Source organism: Branchiostoma floridae, chromosome 18 (genome assembly GCF_000003815.2).
Source record: "Branchiostoma floridae strain S238N-H82 chromosome 18, Bfl_VNyyK, whole genome shotgun sequence".
Taxonomy (NCBI): Eukaryota; Metazoa; Chordata; class Leptocardii; order Amphioxiformes; family Branchiostomatidae; genus Branchiostoma; species Branchiostoma floridae.
This window is the reverse complement of record NC_049996.1, coordinates 940,860-961,858: the sequence shown is the minus strand read 5'-3', so window position 1 is coordinate 961,858 and position 20,999 is coordinate 940,860. Positions and strand designations below refer to the sequence as shown.

Sequence of the window (20,999 nt, the reverse complement as noted above, 5' to 3'; positions counted from 1 at the left end):
CCAGGGACACCTGAAAACAGGCCACAACCTGATTGTTATGATATAATAAGATGAAACAAATCAAGGAATAAGTAGAGAAATTTTTATCAACATGACAAAAGTACAGCGATTTTCGTAAGGTCTATAATAACTACTTACAGTACAATTAAACAGGCATACATGGGTGTCTACAGGGATGAATAAGCAACATATTGGGTCTAGCATATCAGTTACACTATTTATTTTACAGCGTAAACATTCGTGAACAGATTTACATTCTTGTACACAGTAAGGGTTATCGCCGCCCAGAATGTAGTTGAATTAATGTATCTAACAGAGAGTAGCAAATTCTCTAGAGCGTTTATATATTATATCGTAAACAATCCATAACAGAGTGACTTTCGTCTTCGATCCCATTTGGGCAGAACGGAAAAAACCTCTGGTCACGGGGACTTAATGTGAAGTAAATGATACAATGAACCATCTTGCAGATGACACCCAGCTAAAACAGCCTCCACCAGACAGACTAATTACAGGGTACGGATCATTGTGGACTCCTGCCCTAATTTCACCCTGCTGCCCGGGTCAATGAACCCTAGTAGTACATTGGCAACTCCCCTGGAAATTAAACTCTTCTCTTCCCTTAATAGCCAGTCAAGTTTAAGGCCACACTGACTTAATCGCATTGATTTTCGTGTTGCCATGGCAACCGTTTATTGACAGGTATCTTTTTTTGGCGAAAATCGCTAACAATGTATTTTTCACGTTTATTTGCTATATTCTATATTCTATAATGAAAAAAAATGTTATGGCATCTAAAGTATTTTTTCTGCTCCAACTGGTGTTACATCTAGCAAGAAGTCTGGGAGGGAAGCATCATTCGACACGCTGTCTACAATGAGCCTGTTATAGTATGTGATAGCATGCTGGCCTGGTTGATCGGGTCACTTGGCTGGTATGCCGAATCTCACTATGTAGGTCACTACACATAGTATGTATACAATACATGTACTCAGGCATATCAACTTTTTGCTCCGTACAGCTTTAAATTTGTCACGAATTCTCACGAAAAGCATTCTATGCGTTTATATTCCGGCTTGTAGTCTACAAGTACTGTCCTGCGCTTCATAGGTTTGTCTGGAAATTCTGACTTTTTTTCTTTAATGCAAATCCGGTTGGCTAATCCTCCTTGGTGTTTCGGTATCAAACAGAACCTTCCGAACCTGTTTTACCGGTACGCAAACACTCACAGTGCAATTTTTTTTATTTTTAGACGGTATATTCTTAACAATGGGAATTATGGCAGAAATTTTCTGTCAAAAATCACCTACCTTTGAGTTTTAGAACATGAAAACTCACATTGGCAAGGTTGCCTCTAAACGACAAAACAAGGTATAATATTACGGCAGAATTATTGTATACGGGATCAAAGGATAGGTGGCAAAACCTTTTGACCCCCTTTCACTGCCTGTCAACAACACCCAAACACCTAACTTTTAGAACCTAATGTTCCTAAAAATCTGCAGTACCAATACTTGCAAGGCGATTTCAAACATGCAGAACACCATATCAGAAGTCGGTCTGTAAGATGGAGGCAATAATATTTATAAATGAACTTACAATTGCGTGTGCTTGTCAGCTAAGTAGACTTTCCTTAACCCTATTCAGACCGGGCTTTTTTGGTCATCCCTGGACCGGGGGGGGGGTGGCTTTTGAGGCCCTCCACTTCTAAGTCCTATAACTCTAAAACGACGTGCCGTAGGGCCACCAAATTTTCAGGACATGATTTCGACATAATATCTGACAAGTATGTGACGTTTGACGGTACGTTGAGGTAAGATGACGTAATTATGACGTCATCAATTTGATTATATTGGCCAAACCCATGAAAAATGGGTATTCTCAGAAAACTTCAAGTTATGTTACAAAAATGTAACAACAAGTGCAGGTAACAGAATAATAATGTTTATTACGACTTGCGTTGCCAATAGCAACATCAATTACGTCAATATGACGTCATAAAATGACGTCATGCACATCTAAGATACGAGTTGGGCTCCGCCATATTATATCCACTTCCTTGAATTTTTAAAAATACTTTTTTTGCAACAAATAATCACAAAGGGCAATGGAAATAGACTAAATTCATTCATTTAGATGGTTTTTGATGAAAAAATACCAGGTAGTTGCAAATTTTAAGGGATAATTAGCTTGTTTTTCTTGATCTGGCCATTCCGTCCGCCATCTTGGATTTTGGGCTGATGACGTCATCAAATTAGCATAATTTATGCATATATAATTATGAAAGATATGCTGAATAATATAAGATTTTGTTTATGTAACAAAATCACAGTAATATAGCAAATAAATTTGAAAAATACATTGTTAGAACCAAAAATAGTGATTTTTGGCAAAACTGCCTGTGAACAAACGGTTGCCATGGCAACACGAAAAAATGGAAAATTTGTCAAACTTCGTAGAATTGTTGCCAACAATATTTTAGGAAAACTCACTAAATTTTGTGGCTCTAGCGTAAGCCGTTCTGGCGTTATAGGACATCGAAGTTAGCGCGGGCCTCAAAAGCCCCCCCCCCGGTCTGAATAGGGTTAATGTTGAGATTCATATCCATTCCTGCAGTGTCTTATTTAACATGGCGACTCCGGCTGTATCTCATCTGGGCAAAGAGAAGGGAAGTAATGGACGTGAAGAGGATCTTCCGCGTACACACAAGTGTGGCGAGTGCGACAAGGAGTTTCGTCGACTGAGTAATTTAAAGATACACATGCGTTCTTACACTGGCGAGAAACCGTTTAGATGTGAGGAGTGCAGCAAACAGTTTAGTCAGCTGGGTAATCTGAAGAGACATATGAGAACCCACACCGGTGAGAGACCTTATAAGTGTGATAAGTGTTACAAACAGTTTAGTGGCCAGGGCAGTATGAAGAGTCATATGAGGACTCATACTGATGAGAAACCATTCAAATGTGAGGAGTGCGGAAAACAGTTTAGTAGGATGCATCATCTGAAGAGTCATATGCGGACTCACACCGGAGAGAAGCCCTATAAGTGCGAAGAATGCAGCAAACAGTTTAGTGTGTTGGGTGGTCTGAAGATACACATGCGGACACATACCGGTGAGAAGCCCTACAGGTGCGATGAATGCAGCAAACAGTTCAGTGCGATTTGTAGTCTGAAGAAGCATATGCGGACTCACACTGGTGAGAAACCTTACAGATGTGAGGAGTGCGGCAGGCAGTTTAGTCGGCTTGATAACCTGAAGAGCCATGTGATGACTCATACCGGTGAGAAACCCTACCAGTGTAAAGAATGCAGTAGGAGCTTCCGTACCTCAAGTCATCTCCGGAGGCACATGCGAACTCATGGTGATTAAAGTTCACAGCTACCGATGTGAAGACTTCAGGCACCAGGGTGAAACCCTACCGGTTTGAAGGATGTAATAACACTTATAATAAATTATGTCATAACTGTGACGCGAAAACGTTCGATACGGGTGTTCCGGAACTGGCCATAACTTCCGTATCAGACCGGTTCGAAAGGCGTATCACACAGGCTCCATTCGAATAACTCAAACTGTTTCGAGCGGCGCGGGCCGAGTGCGGCGCCATCGAATGTTTGAATGCCTGATTCAGACGTTGGAACATTACTGTTGCAACACTTTTTGTTCGAGGGCACCAAATTTGTTCAACTTCCGGCGCATTTTGCATCAAAACAGGGGTTTTCTTAGGTGGGTATGACATAAATAAAATGCAAAACGTATTCTGCATCACCTTCGGTCCCAGCCCTCCCGCGGTCGGATCACCCTCCGGCCTTCGGCCGTTTGACGATCCGACCCGCGGTCGGGCTGATAACCTGGGTGATACGAAACACACCGTGTTGTATTCTATATGGACACATGTACGTGACTTAGAACTGTCAGTCAGACCATCTCCGGAGCCACAAGCGAACTCACAGCGATTAAACTTCACAGTAACCGATGTGGCGGTTTCATGCACGATTAAGGGTGAAACCCTACCGGTGTGACGAAACCTTACAGCTACCAGGGTGAAACCCTACCTTTGTGAGGAATGCAGTAAGACTTAGAACTTCTGTCAGTCAGACCATCTCTGGAGCCACGTGCGAACCCACAGTGATAGAAATTCACAGCTACTGATCTGAAGGCTTTAGGTATCAGAGGGACAAGTAGTTTAAGTATGACAATGATAGTTTGGCAAAGAGAAGCAACGAAACTAATTTGCTCATAGATATGGGAATGGCGCAGGTTTGGTGCTACGTTGTATAACTTGATGATGGTCAGTTCAACAAGCCATTTACGTATACTGGTGATCCGATATTAATACCCCCTCACATTAGGCGCAATTCGATCGGACGACAAGTCTGCGAGCTCTAATTTACAAGGAGGCATGACCCTGATGCCGACGAAGAAATTGCAGAGTTCCCCCCTTCTCGTCAGTGTCATTCCTCCTCGTAATTTGGGGCTCGCAGACTCGTCGTTCGATCGAATCGCGCCTAATGTGAGGGGGGTATAAGGACGTGGGGATTAGAACTTCGATGTGTTCTTTGTTTATTTTGTTTATTTTCGTTGTTTCAATTGTATCAAATGCTAGAATTCTAGATCGCCAGATAATTTTAGTAAGTTGGTTGAAATAATGTAGGCATCTCTCTAGATTTAAGGTATTTGAGTAGCTACATGTACATAGTATTGACTGGAACTTATTAGTGGTTCTTTTTAGAGTAAGATTTAGGCCTGTCTGTCATAGACAACTAGTTAAACAACTTTTTCAGATATTGTCGTCGAAGTCACGGGATTCTCATTACTTTAATGTTGGCTTGCATTGACCCTCTCTGTATATATATAGTTTACATGTACACATCTCTAGAGGCTGTTGAGACAGTTAATCAGTATGTAAACACGACACATTTTTGTCGACCTTCTAACATTTGAAATTCCCCGAGAGATTTTTTTTTGGTTTGTAAATATGCTGTACTTTTAAATTGAACTAATCTCTGTTGATGTTAGAATTTAGCTGTAACAGAAAATATGACATGATATTGTTTGTATGATCAACAGAATATCGGACATATCTTCAATAAAATGCAATATGTCTCAGAATTATGGTTGGATTTGTATGTTTTTCTCCGGTTGACAGACGTTTTCCTTGAAGGAGCTGCGGTGTGCGGAAACAAGGCAACTCTTGCCTGCACACCTGCCGCGGGACCTTCCCTTCCTAATCTCATCAAATGGGCTGACCAATGAACGAGCGCACACCTGCCGCGGGACCTTCCCTTCCTAATCTCATCAAATGGGCTGACCAATGGGCGAGCGCACACCTGCCGCGGGACCTTCCCTTCCTAATCTCATCAAATGGGCTGACCAATGGGCGAGCGCACACCTGCCGCGGGACCTTCCCTTCCTAATCTCATCAAATGGGCTGACCAATGGGCGAGCGCACACGCCTGGGCACAGGTCAGGTCAGGTTGGGAAATAGCATGAAGACACAACTACGCCGTATGAACGCATCAGAGATCGGTGACCACGTGCACGGGAGCCGGGCTTCTTTCCTGCTTTTCTTTTCCGTAAGTCGCTTGAACTTACATCATAAGTCGGACAGAGAGGCAAGTGTACAAAAGTATCGGGTCCTGCACTGGCTTTCCAGTGCTGAAGCAACGTGTCTATTCGGCATCAGCACGGGGCGCCCAGTGCTGAAGAAATTCATCAGAACGGCCTTGTTCCAGTGCTGAAGCTCCCTCAACACTGGAAAACCAATGCTGAACCCAATGCGAGCACTGGTTTTCCAGTTCTGAACTGCCGTCAGCACTCGGTTACTAGTGCTGAACTCGCGGCGGAGAGGCGGCGAACCAGTTCTGAGGCCAGTCAGTACTGGTTACCCAGTGCTGAAACCTTCGTCAGCATTGTAACCGTGTGCTGGAAAAAAAAGGAGCAGGTTCCGCACTAAAATTTCCAGTGCTCGGGAACTTTTCAATACTGGAAACCCAGCGCTGTAAAATCCTCAGCTCTGTTCTTCCAGCGCTGACGTTTCTAAAGCACTGGGACGTCCAAGTTCTGAACGTAGTGTAGTATTTGCCCATATCTGTTATCAATATTAGAAAAATATCTTATTAGAGCCTATTGAGATCTTATCTAGCGAAGATTGACAGGGCGGGTAGACAAGTATTAACTATACAAACAAAAGGTAGTTATAAGTACAGGTGGACAACACATTCTACTTGTGCGGTATAGTAGTGTCTCATATATTCCTGAAGTAAGATTTAGTGTGTTTCCTTATTTCGTACGCTTACGAAGACTCTTACAAAGATTAAGATTGACATAATTCACAGCTGAGGTATTTCAATAACAGTAATCCACAGACGATAGACAAGTTTGATCAGGTGTCCTACACATTCCATTCCGGGTGTCTCTTTTAACACAAAAACAAATATATAAAATAATCCGTGTCTTTGAGTTCCCCTATTTTCACTGACATAAAGCCATATTTACACATTCTATCTTTACTTTGTATGACATAAGGCTGAAGACGGTGAAGACTGAAGTATGTGAGGAAAACAACTCGACCTAACCTCAATCGGTACATGGATCATAAGCGACCTCTATTAATCGGTTGCAGTACTACAGCATCATTCACATTGGAGACGTGCAGTACTGCAACTAAATAATAGGCGTCGCTTTTGATCCTTGTAAAATTCTTGTAGGGCAGTATCTCCTAGCCCATACTGCAATGGCACCATAACTCTCTGCGTGACTTCTACAACATCCCTTTAACTTAATCTACCTCTTCTATTTTTCACATGATTGAATCTAACTCTTTATATGGTTATGTTTTTTGGAGGGGCTAGAATGAACTTTTTATTATGGAGCTTTCTTGTCACTTTTGACACAATTCAGTTTCTCTACAAATATTACATGGTAGTATTCCTACTACTAATATTATTGGTAACCGCTTCATACATAAATTTATAATGGGGCAGAAAAACATTCGATGCAGCGATTAAAGTCACAGTAATATGATGTTTCCTAAAACAATACATGATAACTTGTCTAGTTTAAAATTACTGCATAAGTTGTTGTTTTTTCCTTTTCATTCATTAGACCACTTGTGGTCATTTGGGTATATAACCTATGTGTATGAAAATGCAATAACTATTATAATTATGGGTGAATATCCCATTCTTATCCAATTGAAATACTGACAGAAGGCTTTACCATTAACGTTACATGTGATTTCAAATCCGTCGATAAAAACCCCTTCCTGCAGCTGTCAGACGAACTATATGTACACTCTCCAAGCAGAGGTTGAATCGCGCAGATATAGTAGTAGTCGGAAAAATTTTTCCTACTATTACTATATCTGCGCGATTCAACCTCTGCTTGGAGAGTATCACTTTAGTCAATAATCCCTTGGTATAATTGGAAAGTAAAGAAGAAAAAGAAACAAGACAATGTCCTTTGTTACTTTATTTCTTTGGCATTCCACAAAGCAAGAAATACGTTAGTAAGAAATGATTTCACATCTGAGGAAAGCATGTCACTAGCGTTCCTCGTATCCAAACCTCAGACTCGGCAGATATGATATATATACATGTGGATACCAGTGAGAAACCTACCGGTGTACAGAATGTAGTAGGAGCTTCCGTAACTCAAGTGTTCTACGCAGGCACATGCAAACTCACAGCGATGTTCGTCGCGTGTTTGGTATTCAATGTATTTTGGTCATTTCTTCAACCTTACAAACTAGGGCTGGGTATCGGTACAGCGTACCGGTACAAAACCGGTTTTTCTTATTGGACCGGTCCAGAAAAACCGGACCTGAAAAAAAAGGGGGGACCGGATGTTGGACCGATTAGAAAATTAACATATCATTTTATCAGGCATTCACACGTTTTAGCGCTTGCAGTTGGAAGAAAATGACAAGAGTGAAGTAGAGTAGAGTTAATAGTAATTTCTACCAAGGTTTACAGTCAATCGTACAGGTTCAGTTAGCGTTGTAGTATTTTAAAACGCCAGTGTAAGTCTAATACTCCACCCAACAGATTTCTTTGTAGTGAAATGGATCATTGGTATGATTCAGACTGAATCAGGTCCAGGTTCAGGTCCGGACCTAGACCTGATCCTCTGGACCTGAACCGGACCTGGACCTGAATTTTCTGTACCGGTGTGACAGCGATCTCGCCCCCCCGTGATCTCGCCCCCCCGGGGGCGAAATCACTAGCGATCTCGCCCCCCCGGGGCGAAATCACTAGCGATCTCGCCCTCCCCGGCTAGTGATCTCGCCCCCCTACCTCGCCCCCCTTTAGCGATTTCGCCCCCCCCCAAAAAAAACGGGTTTACATGACATTTTACAAGTTGATCGGTATAAATCACAAAATGCAGTTTCAGAATGATATAAGTACACGAGTTTGATACATAACTCCATTCATAGTATCAATATTAACGTAATTACATGGTAATAAGATAGTTGAACTTGTTTCAGACAAGGAGGGTTGGGTCCCTTGTATTCCCATTATTGCACTTACCTGAGTCTTGACATAAGATGTATTTCATTGTATTCACCTGTCCTCATGCAACCTATGTATCTCCAATATGAAGTCTCTACCATGAAGTGACCACAAAATAACTATGTAATGTCTTTATGAATTATGCAAATATTAGGTATTAATTAGAATAACGCACATTTTGGTATTTGCACCTGGCCAAGGGATATCTTCACCTCCAACATGACTGTTTTTTCTAGTATTTAGGAACTGATGCATTTACCCGTGTTTCTTAAGACTGGTAATTTACCAGTGTTTGTGTAGCATTTAGCAACAGCTATATCAACTTGCGCGTAGATAGTGTTTATAATGAGAAACTATTATTCACGTGTGTTTTTGTTAATGCTTTGGAAATGTTTCCAGCACAAGAAAGAAAACACTGTGACAAATTGAAAACATACAGCTGACGTATTCCGTACCATAGACGGTGTTGATTTATACGTTCGCAGTAGCGCTGTTTTTATGCCACCTCAGCTGCAAAAATTGTCTTTTTCATTTCAATGTCATGTTTGCACCGAACAATATAGTATCGACTTTCGAGGTATGACATCTTACGGTAACACACCATATACGTTACTCCCCAGGTGCAGTATAGTACCAGGTAGCGCACCTGTAATATGTAGTAACTAGCTGCTCTTGGGGTGGGGGGGGGGGCGAAAACGCTAAAGGGGGGCGAAAACGCTAGTGATCTCGCCGGGGGGGCGAGATCGCTGTCACACCTGTACCCAGCCCTATTACAAACCACTAAGGCTTCATTATGAAGGCAACTTTTTTTGCCATTTTTTTTTTTTTAATTCGCACGATCCCATCAGTTTAAGGGTTCACAGATGATGTCATCCATATAATCAAATCAAGGTGGTCTAACTGAGACGCGTCAGAATAGGAAGCAACTTGCAGCTTTTTGACGTATTTCTACCAGGTCACAGTTGTTACCCATTCTCAGTCGAAAGGTTAATAACAACTGACACTTAAAAAGAGATAAAGAGTTTGGGAAAAAATAAAATGTCGCCTTCACATACTTGAAGACGACAGAACTGCATGAAACCGCCCATTATTCGTATCAGTGTGTATTACGCAAGCACGATTGTCTGAAATAAAAGGAACACCTCACGTGCACGTAAGTGTGCCAGAAACTACTAGTAGCCCTAATTGGTCAGACCATATTGGATTTGCATAACAGTCAAACGTGTCTGTCTGGAATGTCTGGAGCTTGCGTAGCAGACACGTACACACTTCTGCGTCCAAGTCCAAGCAAGAGAGTTACATCTATCTCTTTGTCTTAGGAAAGGGACTCGTTACCGCCAGTATTCACAAGGTAAGATTGTTGTCTTTGTTTCTATCTCCAGCCTGTCGACTGCCCTTGTTTGGTGGCTGTTTATTCTGGCCAAGGACCATAGTGTGCCGACCCGTTTCGTTCCGCATATTCACAGTCGCACACAGAGAAATAGCCTCAACCAGACTCCACATGTCGCTGGAAAATTGCGGAAATAGGCCAAATAGACAGATAACACACATATAATATGTCTCTAACTGTTCGTGTGTTGTCTGTTTATTTGAATTTCTGGTATTTCTAATGACCTGTGGAGCCTGGTAGAGGATAACCAAGAGAAACAGTGTGTATTTGCCTCTGTACGATGTTTATAGGTCGACCTTTTAAAATCACTGACCGATAGGAAAGCGTGAAGCTATTTGTAATCTCCGAGTAGATCTACGTACAGCAGACGCTAGTCAGTATCCAAATGGCCAAACACTAGTGTCTGACTCGCCCCGGGAAGATTAAACTATCCGTACATTCCATGGAGTTTGGTAGAGGTTATTCTTGGCGTTTAGAATTAGTTGCAGCTGTATGCTGGGATTTTTTAAAAGTTCTTCGTATTCCAGTTTTGATTATAAAGTAAAATACGTTATTGCTGTTAACCTTTATTATCGTTGATTGTTTGAAATTGTCCTTTTTTCTGTAGAAATACATGAAATGAAAAAAAAACTTCATAACAATGCAGAGAATTGAACTGGCCACCATTTTATGTATTCATAGAATCGCAGAAGAACTTTCTCAGACAGGTACTCCCATTCTAAAGGACAAGCTAGAATTCTAAAACTTTTATCTTGTTTCACCGTGTTGATTAGTTGTTGTTGTTTTCTCACAGTTCTTTGCAGGATTTCGATTTTGACAAACATGGCGACTGCAGCCGGATCTCATCTGACACAAGGGGAGGGAGAGGACGGGCAGGATTCCCCCCGTACCCACAAGTGCAGCTATTGTGACGAGGAGTTTCACTTTGACAGTGAGCTCAATCGACACCTGCCAACTCACACTGGTGATAGACCATACCAGTGTGGTGAATGTTGGAAACGGTTTAGTCAGCTAGGTCATTTGAAGGACCACATGAGAACTCACACCGGTGTGAGGAATGCAGCAAACAGTTCGGTAGGTTGAGCCATCTGAAAATACACATACGGACTCACACTGGTGAGAGACCATACCACTGTGATGAATGCGGGCAACTGTTTATTCATCTTGGCGATCTCAAGGGCCACGTGAGAACCCACACCGGGGAGAAACCGTACCGGTGTCAGGAGTGCAGCAGGCAGTTCAGTAGGTTGGGTCAACTGAAGAGACACATTAGGACTCACACCGGTGAAAAACCTTATACGTGTGAACATTGCAACAAAGGCTTCAGTCAGTCATCTAATCTGAAGACACACATGCGGACTCACACAGGGGAAAAACCTTACAAGTGCGAGACGTGCAGTAAGCAGTTTAATGAGCGAGGTTCCCTGAAAAAACACACGAGAACTCACACCGGTGAGAAACCGTATAGTTGCGGTGAGTGCTGCAAGAAGTTTCGTGTGCTGGGTCAACTGAAGCGTCACATGCAAACTCACACTGGAGAGGGACCGTACAGATGTGAAAATGCAACAAAAGCTTTCGCTATTTAACTAATCTGAAGGTACACATGCAGGCTCACACTGGTGGACTCCTATTAATGTCTGCAACAAATGACACATTCCTTTGGCGTGATATATAGTTAAGATCTAGACAATTGTCAGACGGTTAAACGCTCAAACGTACCTACAATCCATATTTATGGTCTCATTGATGTATTACTCCGCTAGTGGGGACCCTAAAAGAGATCCGAGCCAAAAACTGAACGGCTGTATAGACGCATGTTTTTAGCGGTGAGAAATTCCCTTTTAGCCAGCGGAACTGATATCAAAAGTTAGATTGGTGAAATTTAGTTTCTAACTGAAGAAATAAGCAGGTAAAGTTTGGCAGCCGCGCGCTAGATCGGAGGTACACAGTCGTGGGTTCTGAGTGGTGCGGTTGTACAATAGCAGCGAAAAAGTGCCTTTTGTGGGGATTGACTAATCGTAGTTTGTAATTGCTATAAAAAAAAGTTTCTATGTATAGTTTGCATTGGCAATTTTTTCCCACGATATAGGGTAAATGTGCTCGACAAAGAATGAAAAATCTGCTGAAATTTCACGTAGCTTCATTATGACCTACGAATTATAACATAGAAGTCTATGGGAAGAAGAGACTCATCAATGAGACATTAAATATGAGTATCGTGGGTACGTTACGGACATTATGTTTACCTATGTTGCTGTTTCGCAATGCATTGATATTTTGTGATTATCATATTACTATTTGTGTTGCTTGCTTGTTTCCTATGATTAAACTGGATTACAGTGTCGCATGCCCCGTAGTGGATTAGAACTAGAAGTGTTGTGTAAAAACCGCCGATTGAATGTTTCCACACTAGTGACAGAGAAACGATAAGACATCGCCAATTTTATGTAAAGGTGTTATGGTCTATAGTTTTCTACTATGACACTTTAATTTTTCACTGATCACTCTAAATACATAGATCTACTGTAGATACTAAGCGTTTGGAATTAGCCATGGAAACATGTTAGTTGCAGATGTTGCTAACTATTGTTTGCCTTGATAATCTACTGTAAAATGCTAGAGTTAGAACGTTATGTCTTGTTGTCTTTCTTGTTAGATGTTATTTGTTGTCTTTGTCATTAAAGACTTGCCTTGCCTTGCTGTTAACCTTTCTTATCGCTGTTAGCCAAGTTGTTCTCCTTTTCCCGTACAGTGTTGTCTGATATTCCCCAATGTAAACAAATCAGAGTAGACACGGTAGCCTCTACAAGACTCTACATGTCGCTGGAAAAATAGACCAACTTTTGTTTTGCATAGGGTAATCAGGTACGTAACCTTTGACCTCTCACCACCGGAAACACTGACCCCTGATTCAGCTAACCCACCATTTTCAACAACGACATCTAAAACGATTTTAAAGCCGACTCACTGCTTTATTGGCTTAACAACTATCCCAAAACACCTGTAAGACCTCTGTCTCATGCTGTCTGGTTTTCCCTTATGCAAATCAGCACTTCAATCTGTTCCGCTGTCAAGTACAACCTGCCAAACCGGTTTTATTCCCCCATCCAGTCACTAAATAATGGTGTCACTGATCACTCTGTCAGTACTGACTCTGAAGCCGTGAGGATCTGTGTCACCGTAATAACATCGCGCAGTACTTTGGAGCATCAGCGTATCTCGGTAAGTACTAGAATGGTTTTGGTTTCCGGTATTTATCTATGAATAGACTATGACCAATGCAAGTAGCAGCTGTAATTAACTAAAGACGGTGAAGTATGTAAGGAAAACAACTCGATTTTTCCAGTGAATACATGGGGTCAAAAGCGACACCTATTAATCGATTACAATACTGCAGCATCATTCACATTGGAGTCGTGCAGTATGGCAACTAATTGATAGGGGTCGCTTGTGGTCCATGACCTTGAAGCTTAGCCAAACCACCTAAACACATCTGTGCGAGGAATAGATTATGGATAAAGCGCCCCAGCTGACTAATTTCTAAATACGCCTTTTCTTTGTGGAGGGTCTAGAATGGACGGTTAACTATGGAGCCTTTCTCTCACTTTTGAGTTAATACATAGGTTTATTATGGGTGAATATATAATATCTCATCGACTTGAAATATTGACAAAAGGCTTTGCAATTTCAAATTTTTCGATTAACACCTCTTCCCGCCAGATATACTCCCTTTGGTCACCAACGTTGATATCAATAGAAAGTAAAGATGAAACAGAAACACACAAGACAAGTAAGTCCTTTTTTTGAATTTATTTCTTTTCCATTCCATTGCTTACAGCAAAAAATACGTTCGTAAGAAACGATTTCACATCTGAAAAAAAGCATGTTACGGAGACTATAAAAACTAGAAACTGTCAGGCCAAAGGCTGACACAACTTTGATAAATACAACTGCTTTTTAAACAATAGTTTGTACACACACACACACAATGGGACAGCCTCTACCAGGCTGCACAAGTCGCTGGAAAATAGTAGAAACTGGCCAAATAGACAACAGCCACGTACATGTATGTCATGTCGGTAACTGTAGTTTTGGGCCGGCTGACTCATCTGGTGTGTTGTCTGTCTATCTGACCATTATCTAGTGACATGAGGAGTCTGGTAGAGGCTAACAAAAGCAAACAGTTGTAAATTATATTCAATTTGCTTCAGCACGATGTTTAGGGTCGACCTTTCAAAATCACTGACCGATAGAATTTGAAAAATGCTATATCCGTCATCTCCAAGCAGATTTATTTACGTATGCCGGACGCAGTGCTGTATCTAAAGGGCCAAACTGTGTCTAACTCACCCCGAAGATTTTGAACTACCTGTAACGCCTATGACCTTTGACTGTTGTATGTAAAAAGGGTTATTGTTAGGTTAGACCGTACGGGGGGTAGGGCTTGCATACATTAACTCGTTAGTCGAGCCCTGATTGGTTGAGACCGATGAGAGCAGTCCTGTCATAGGCTAAGTAGATATCTTATTGTTATGTTAGTTAAGCTTGGAAGGTGCACTGTCTGCTCAGTCAATTCGAGACCCTGGCGTCAGGTATGTGATCGTGTTAGATAGTCCCTCTGTGGCATGTAATGTTGTCTGGTTTGTAGCTATTGTAGCGTAATACTTTGATTATCCTGTCGAAGTTCCACAATCCTATGAGCAAGCTCCGTAGATAAAACAGCGAACGAAACGCAACATACTGGGGAACGGAAGGTAAACAAGTTTGCCAGAATTCGAAGTGGCGTGTCAGAAAACGAGTCGTATTTCAAGAAAGGATGACTTTGACACAAGTGGCAGTTTTGGGGACCAAAAACAGAACACAAAACTGACCCCAAAAATCCATGCCTTGTGCATATGGTTATTGACATACATTTTTCGTTTGAATCTTTCAGCAAACAGCCCGACCGAACCCTGGGTAGGAAATGTGACGTTGGCGGCGTAACCCATATAAATATATATTTATGCGGATGTTTGGGCGAAGGATTGTATTATTTCAATATTTTCTGACTGCAGGGCTCAGGTCTTGGCTCTCCTTGGAGGATAAAAGACAACACTGCTGCAAGTCTGCGAAGAAAGCTAATTAATAGCAAGGATGTTTCGTCAATCATGCAGAATTTATTATTACAACAGACCATGCCGTTTGGACAGAAGCCGCAATCATTTTTATAAATTTACTTGACAGGTGAGTCGTTTGGATGGGCTGTGTCAAGAAATCTACGGTTTCTTTCCTAAATGTTGAAATTCATTTCTATTCCCGCAGTGTCAGAGACCTACTCAACATGGCGACCCCGGCTGGATCTCATCTGAAACAAGAGGAGCCTCTTTCACGTACCCACAAGTGTGGCCAGTGCGGTAAGGAGTTTAGTCAACTGATTTACATGAAGAGACACATGCATACTCACACGGGTGAAAAACCTTTTTGGTGCGGGAATTGCGGCAAACAGTTTAGTATGCTGGGTAATCTGAAGAAGCATATGCGGACTCATACAGGAGAGAAACCATACAAATGTGAGGAGTGCGGCAGACAGTTCAGTCAGCTTGGTGATCTGAAGAGACATATACGGACTCATACCGGCGAGAAGCCGTATAAGTGCGAAGAATGCAGCAAGCGGTTTAGTCAACTGGATAGTCTGAAGAGGCACATGCGGACTCATACTGGTGAGAAGCCCTACAAGTGCGATGAATGCAGCAAACATTTCAGTTTGCTGTGTAGTCTGAAGACGCATATGCGGACTCATACAGGTGAGAAACGTTACAGGTGCGATGGATGCAGCAAACAGTTTAGCGAGTTGGGTTCCCTGGAGAAGCATATGCGGACTCATACAGGAGAGAAACCTTACAAATGTGAGGAGTGCGGCAGACAGTTCAGTCAGCTTGGTGATCTAAAGAGACATATACGGACTCACACCGGTGAAAAGCCCTACAAGTACGATGAATGCGGCAAACAGTTTAGTCAGCATAGTAATATGAAGACGCATATGAGGAACCACACTGCCTTACAGATGTGAGGAATGTCAGTTTTATGTGCCGGGTAATTTAAATAGGTCCATGCGGACTCACACCAGTGAGAAACCTTACAAGAGTGAGAAGTTCAGACAGTGCAGCAGACAGGTTAATCTAAAGACCCATGTGCGGGATACACAGTGTTGAAAACCTACCGATGGAATATGAGCTTCCGTCAGTCAATCCATCTCCGGAGTCACATGCGAACCCACAGCGATAAAAGTTCACAACTATACCGTTGTAAAAGTTACAGGTAAGTTCTGCGACAGATAGCGAACAGAGGCCACGAACCAACGTTTGCACGTGTGTATGTCCCAGTCACTGATGCAAGACCGATGCTTCGTTGTAGAATTTGATGACTGGACTGACATTTAGTATAGTTATGATCTGACATTCGATGAAGATGTTTACGTATACTCGTAATCTGTTTGCATTCAGATTCCCTTAACCAATGTAGAGATTAGAAAGTTCAATTTGCTGTTTGGTAGTTTATGATTTGTGTTTAGGAACAGTGGTAGTTTTGACATGTGAAAGATTTCTGCCAAGTAAACCGTTGAAAAACCATCGAAATTTTTGTGTAGTTTCATATTTTTACATTGTGTGGAATGCTAGATCGGCAGGGCATTGTAGATAGAATAATGTAGGCGTCTCTCTAGTTAGATCTTAGGTATTTGAGTAGCTACATGGACATGGTATGGACTGGAATTTATTATTGGTTCTTTATAGAGTATGTAACATGTTACGCTTGGCTGTCATGATATTACAGTTGTCCTTCATTGTCAGATATTGAGGTCGTTGAAACCGGAACTTTGTTGGCACCGTAACATTCCTCAAGATATTTTTTATTGGTTTGTAAATATGCCTTACCTTCAAATTGAACTAATCTCTGTCGATGCTAGAATTTAGCTGTAATGGAAAATGTGACATGATAGTGATGTACGGAATATCTGATAATAAAATGCAACATGCCTCAAAAACATGGCTAGATTTTTGTGTTTCTTAATATTGCACATGTATGTACCCTGGTTGACAGAAAAAAAATCGCAGCAAACAGACGTTTTCCTTGAAGTGGCTGCGGTGTGCGGAAACAAGGCAACTCTTGCCTGCACACCTGCCGCGGGACCTTCCCTTCCTAATCTCATCAAATGGGCTGACCAATGGGCGAGTGCACACCTGCCGCGGGACCTTCCCTTCCTAATCTCATCAAATGGGCTGACCAATGGGCGAGCGCACACCTGCCGCGGGACCTTCCCTTCCTAATCTCATCAAATGGGCTGACCAATGGGCGAGCCCACACACTGGGCATGTCGCGTGGAAATAGCCTGATGACACAACTATGCGGCATGAACACATCAGAGATCTACTTATAGCTACGTGTACATGGTATGGACTGGAACTTTTTCTTGGTTTATTTCAAAGTATTCAACATTTACTCTTTTTGCCAAACGTCATGTGTTTCTGTAAGATTCGAAGCTTGCATTAAAGGTAAGTAAAAAATTTGCCTTTCTCTGCATACTTTTTACATAGTTCATTATTATTCACTTTGCCATGTGTTTGAAATCAAATAATTGATATTTTCTTAAATAAAACAATGTATTCTGTATGTAAATACTGTACATGTACTTGTTGACGTAGTTGTTCTACAATAACAGTAGGATGTTCCAGGTCTTGGATTTATAAATGGCAATCAGTTCGACTCATGTTTCTATGATGGCCGGTAGTACACTCTGATGTTCTTGTCAAAATAGCTCTTACAGGGCAGCTGGTGAGTTTTACATCAAGTTAGAAGGTCGCTAAGAAAGAAAGGCCGTAATAGGGGTTGTGAACAAGAATATGGAGCTCTGTTTGTTTCACTTTGTATCAGGTTTCTCAAAGTGAAAAAAAATGTCTCAGTGGTGATATTTATGTATGTAATCGTCTGTTTATTTCTTCCCGCGCCCAATCAGTTATTTCCGGATCCCCTCGGACCACACTGACTTGTCAGTCGAATCCAAACACACAGGCTAACAGATTCCAGTCACGTGCACATCCGATCGTCCTAAAAGTTCAAGGGCCACGTTTAGATAAGTAGCAAATTGCTCTAGAAGCCGTATCGTAGTTGATGTTGGAACAAGTCAGTGACCGCCGATTGGGCCTATTATTTGTGCTTATTCGTTGAAATCATACTTTTTGTTATCATTTATGTTTATGTATTCATACATTGGGTGGTAATAGACATTATCTAGCAGTTCGTGATATCCATTAAAGCTATCAAAGGAAATTAGGAATTTTTAGTTTCTTCGAATGGGCGTCTGAATGGGATGCTATGTTTTGTCTAATGACGAATCGGCGGCCCAATCGGTGGCTACCAATCGGCGGCCCAATCGGCGGCCAACTTCAGCCTGGTGTGCGTGTCTACATTATTGTGCAGAACAAAAACGAGTAGCCACACTATTGTTTAAACAGCAGGTATTTATACTTGTCGTGTCAGTCTTTGGCGTAGCTGTTTCTAGTTTTTAGTAGTGCATGTATTAGTGACATGCTTTTCTCAGATGTGAAATCTGGGATTCTAATAAACGTATTTCTTTCTGTTAGTAGTGGAAGGACAATATTATTAGGTATAAAAGGACTTCTGTTTCTTTTTATTAACACCAACATGAAGGCATGTGTGAACAAATGAAGTTTATCTAACGGAAAGAGGTGCTTATCGAAACATTTGAAATCACATGTAAAAAGAGCTACGGACTCTTATTGATTATGTAAGTGGAAGATTCTTGAAAATGATCTCAACGCAAAGCAAACATTTTTCTAGACCGTCAGACAGTGTAGAGGGTACAGAAAAACTTCCAAAGACATGACTCATTGTTATCGGGACAGAAGACTCCTGGGCGGTACCTTAAGCAGATTGTCGCAAGGGTCAGGAAAGTTACACGTGCACATGACACGTGTATGTCAGACCAAGCCGCTTCACACATCTCCGATATAATTAGAAAGAAAAACATCACAAATTAAAATCTACTTTAATCGTCCTGTCCGTGAGCTTTGACTTGATTACAAAACCATTCCGAGGACAAAATTTGTGAGTTTTCAGCAGGGTTTACACCAGCAAAAGAGCCTGGAATGCCTCAATGGCCATAAATCATAAGTTATATAGGCCCAGACTGACAGGTCACTGAGTCAATGTAGCTTACAATCGGCTTTGGCTTGATTAAGCCCTGTGGTGTTTTTACCACTTTGTGATCGAAAGTAAGTAGCCTGATGAGCTGATTAATTTTTTTAACCGGATGATCGCTATTTTAAAATATTGTTCACATTCCAATGAACTTCAATACACACTGTGTAACTCCCCAAGGCGCCAGTTCCCTCCCCCTTTCACAGTTATACAAAGTTTCCTCCTCCAGAGTGTTTAGCCAACAGGCAAGCAAAGAACAGACCGTTAGCCTTCACCAGGCCTTCCTAAGGGGACATGTATGATCTTAGAATTTGGCATAAAGGGGCATATTTTGCCCACGGAAAGGGAAACATTCCCCCTCCTGGCCGTCAGTGGCCAGACTCCCCTGGCAATTGCAAATTTATCTTATAGTCAGCGTACTTAGACTGGTAGAGACCAACAGAACGTCTAGCTTACCTTGCTTGATTGCCCGTAGTGAATTGTAACACGTTTGTTGGCTGCTTGAGTCCAAACTGGTCTGCAGGAGTAAACAAGTTAACGTACAGATATCTGTGCTGTAGACAGAGTATAGACAGGGTGTAACCCAACTTGCGCAGTCACTCTACGCCAAACTATAGCCTACGGCGAAATACCTTACGGTGAGGTGAGGTGAAGGTTTTTTTGGCCAACTGTCCTTGACATTTTCCCTGTGCGTCACAAACACACACACATACACACTATTGACAATTAGTCAATAGTGCGATAGCTATATAGGGAGTCGGCCGACAAGAGAACTAATTTCTCACCGAAAAACCTGGTACACTAACTCTGGCGTACTATTGACTCTATTTGTCTGATCTCTCCTACCACTGATCCGCGGAGCCTGGTTGAGGCTAGCTTAAAGAGTCATTCATCCAAGGAAAGAGCCCCCAGCCCCCCCCCCCGCCCCCCGCCCCCCCCGTGTAGACTATTTGACATTCAGTAGTTTCTAGCGAGGACCAATCAAATAGCTGCTGGCAGGTCACTGACATTGGGTGATAACTGCGAGCTTTTCGCACCTTTCCTTATCATGCAAATGCCGTGAACTCAAATCAAGCAGGCATTATTGTTCGTCACTTTGCACCGTGCGGGAGCTTTACTTGCTCACAAACAACTCTATATATCAGTTTAAAAAGTTTATTACAGTTTATTTCCGTCTCTTTTATTACGCGCTTTGTCAGTTTACTTCTATTTTTTCATTAGTTTGAATCGCAAGGCTTCGTGGCGTAGTTGACTAGTGATTGGATTTGTAACTTTTGGACCAGAGTTCGAACCTGACGTGGTGCAATTTTTTTTACTTTTTAAAAAGGTTTTTCTTTGTTGAATATTTTACTATTTATCACTATGCGGTCGTACTTTTGTAACTGAAGTGTTTCGCTTCTTGTCACTCCCCAAAAATGTTGTCACCCCAAAAAAGTTGTGACTTTTAGTACGTGTCACCCTATGTTTCAGTGCTATTTCCTTGCATTCACAAAAATAAAAACAGTACGTAGTTCTACAACTTACAACTTGTACCTTGTAACAAGGTAAAGAGACGTATCTGATGACCCGGTGTACAGCGGCTGTAGTAAGTTGTCAAATATATGCGTTATGCACTCAAGTCGTGTTGTTTGCTGATTATTCAGTCCGTCCTTCTATTCTATATAACCAGCATTCAAAGGGACCAGCTCATAAAAATACATGCTGCAAACTAAAGGAAGCCCCACAAAGATGTCCTTTGTAATGTATTGACGGTATTTAACAGCTACTAATCGACGGACAATAGGTATGAAACATTCCTCCCTGACCCTCGCGTGCCACCGGTCTGACGTTAATTGGTTACTCTGCATTTGAAAGAACCGGCTTCATGGGCGTTGACCTCGCTAGAAATCTACTTCATAAGGTA

General features: G+C 41.8%; 1 pseudogene; it reads left to right on the top strand.

The window, feature by feature from the left end:
* The first annotated feature begins 2,602 nt into the window (after positions 1-2,602).
* LOC118405949 lies at positions 2,603-11,631 on the top strand (annotated as a pseudogene).
* The last annotated feature ends 9,368 nt before the right edge of the window (positions 11,632-20,999 follow it).